We start from the raw sequence: 3,311 nt of genomic DNA on the forward strand, positions 1-3,311 counted from the left end.
ATATACACTAATCCAGTGGTTAGTGCAATAGTAGAGTAGTTAGTTTATTACAGGGTACTGTACAATGGTTTTACTGAACAGATTTCAATAAACTCTAGCACTAGACGGTTTCTATAAGAATTAACAATACAAAATGTAAAGGTAACAAGTTTCAGCATTAGTATACTAGCTCTGCATGAGCATTAAACCAAATACAAAAGTCTGAAGGTAACTAGCATTATTAACTAATGACAGTATAAAAAATTGCAAACCATGTACCTCCAAGGTAAATATCATTTCGAACTCGGGGGGACGTTAAAAATTGCTATCCCAATCTTGATAATTGATCAAACATAAAAAACTTGATCGAACGAATCAAGAGAATAGACGGAGGAGGAGGTGCCACCTCTTGACCTTTCCTCTTGTCTTCATAATTGTCTGTGCAGTTTAACCGAAATAAATTGACATCAGCGCCTTGGCATTTTGGTGACACTGTACAAAAAAATTAACTTATCTCATGAAAGTGAGGTATGTAATCTATAAGCATTAACAGTGCAAAAATCTGAAGGTAGTAACAAGTTTCATCGTTGGTATATGTCGGGACCCCGATCCCAAGTCACATCGATCTAGCCGGTAACACCTCATATCACTTTGCGGCCTCACGCACGGTATTCCACGGGTGTCGCCTTACCCTGGCCCGGGACCATTTGCGCCCTTTGGCTCACGTATATGATTGTGTCGCTAGCATTCATATGACAGAGAACCCAAGCCGACATGGCTAGTGGTGAACCAAAAGCGGCACTAACCTATGGGGACAGGCATACCTGATTCACATCGAGCATGTCGGTCAGCAGCGTGTGAATCCGGGCTGTAGCACTGGGCTAACAGAACTCCGGATGTCACCGCGTGACATTTCCCCGAAGGGACAGACACAGGAACGAAGTGAAACACATGCCGGCCAGTCAAGTGTCCTGAGCAGTAGTGCTGGGCTAGAAGGACTCCGGTGAACCGGGCTGTAGCAGACTACTATGGCTCAAGGAAGCACTAGACTACATTTCCCCATATGAGAGGCTGCCAAGGATAACAACTAGATTGTCGGATCCCACACATAGCAATACACGTCACACGTGCGCATAACATGCAAGTATGTGTTGTACAACATGGCATCACAACATAACGCAACTCATATAGATAAAGGCCCAGAAGAGCCACATAGCGTTAAATACAAACAGGGGTCTCATGACCCATCATTCAGAGCATACAAGCAACAGGCAGAAGCATTACATGTCTGAGTACAGACAACTACAAAAGAAGAAAAAAGGCTAAGAGGCCTGACTATCTACAAGTCCCTCTCAAGGTACAAGATCGTAGCTGAGGTAACAAGCTACTCGTCGAAGTCCAAGCGGTACTACTAGTGAGATAGATGTCTCACCTGCAAAACATAAATAAAGAAAACGTGAGTACAAAGGTACTCGGCAAGACTTACATCAGATCCTATCATACATGCATTTGTATCAAGAAGGTAATGTGGGGTTTAGTTGAAGCAAGCCAGCTTTGACTCAGTGGCTATCCTGTTCTACGACAACGAGAAACTTCTTTGAGGTGAGGCAGCGCACACGAGTCCACTAAACACCACATCAATACACTACTATGGATTCATCCTCGTCTTCTTACGAGAAGGCCGTCCACAGCACTCACACTTGTCTTGAGCATCTTAGAGTATCCACTTTAAGTTGTCTATGTACCACATAAGCATCCAAGAAGTCCGTAACCGAGGACACGGCTATTCGAATAGATCATGATAACCCTGCAGGGGTGTACTTCTTCACACACGCTCTCACCACTTATCACCATGTACACGTCATGTACCTCGGCAACCTTCAAGCGGAAGCCTGGCGAGGGTGTCGGCCACGACCTGACTAAACACACAAGTCTCTCATCTAGGTTTATCGCCTATTCGGGTTCCATCCGCAAGGAGATCCGGCCGGGGTGTCGCTCACGGCCCCAAACGATGTGAGCAGGGTTCCCAGGCCCACCATCCGGGTGCCACTTGGTACACCGTGCCACTGTGCCTAGTCTGTCCCAAGCCCACCTGGCCGGGTGCCACTTGGTAGACTACTAACACTACCTACAAACACCAGAAACTATTTGCAACTCCTGGAAAAAGATCAAGTTGCCTAATAAATCGAGAGAGCTTGGAGCGCCCGGAGCCCAATGTGTGGTACTCCCTCCTTCCATCTATATAGGGCCTAATGCGTTTTTCGAGGCCAACTTTGACCAAATATTAAAGCAATAATATATGACATGAAACTTACGCAAAGCACACTGTTAAATTCATGTGTGAAAGGAGATTTCAATGATATAATTTTCACATTGTGCATGTCATGTACTATTAATCTTGTCAATAGTGAAAGAAGGTCTTAAAAAACGCATTAGGCCCTATATAGATGGAAGGAGGGAGTAGTAACTAGTCATTGGACAACTTACACAGAACTCAGTTCTTAAGGACGGTTCCAGTGAGACAACCCACCATGTACTCCTACATGGCCTCTCACCGCTACCTTTACCAAATCGTGTTCACACGCTTAACTCTTAGCACCAGAACATATCGTACCAATCCAATTCATTCCCGATGAACCAGACCTGACACAACTCTAAGCAATAGAAGGCATGGCATGGCAAGAACACAACATGGCTCAATCAACTCCTACACATGCTAGTGGGTTCTAACTATTTACTGTGGCAATGACAGGTCACGTAGAGGAATGGGTTCAACTACCGCAGCATAAAGTAGCAGTTGAATCGTTGTTGTCCTAATGCAATAAATAAGATCAGGAGCGAGAGAGTAGGATTGTATCGGAATGAACAAGGGGGTTTGCTTGCCTGGTAGATCAACAGGGGGGCACTGCTCCTCTGACAGGTACTCTGGATCGGTCTCCGGCGCAGGACCTATCGAGAAGGAACGGTGTCGACAATCAAACGTAAGCATATGCAACAATATGATGCATGATCATGGCATGAGTATGTGATGTTTGTTTGAGTTAATGCAACTAGCATTCGTTTGCATGAAGTCCATTTGAACCAAAGTTTCAAATGCAACTCCAAAATAAGCTCTTATAAATTCCATTCATGTGTTTTCATATGTACAGCATGTATAGATTGGTTTGTCATGCATGAAAATGGTACAGATGGATAGATTGAATTTTTCTGATCATTTTTCACATATAAATTATTTAAATCTGAGCTACGATTGAATTTCTATGAATTTTAGAAATTTATACTGATTTCTGGAATTTTCTGGGTTATTTTAAATCCAGAAATGTTAACTGCGT

This window comes from Triticum urartu, chromosome 7, assembly GCF_003073215.2.
Source record: "Triticum urartu cultivar G1812 chromosome 7, Tu2.1, whole genome shotgun sequence".
In the NCBI taxonomy this organism is placed as follows: domain Eukaryota; kingdom Viridiplantae; phylum Streptophyta; class Magnoliopsida; order Poales; family Poaceae; genus Triticum; species Triticum urartu.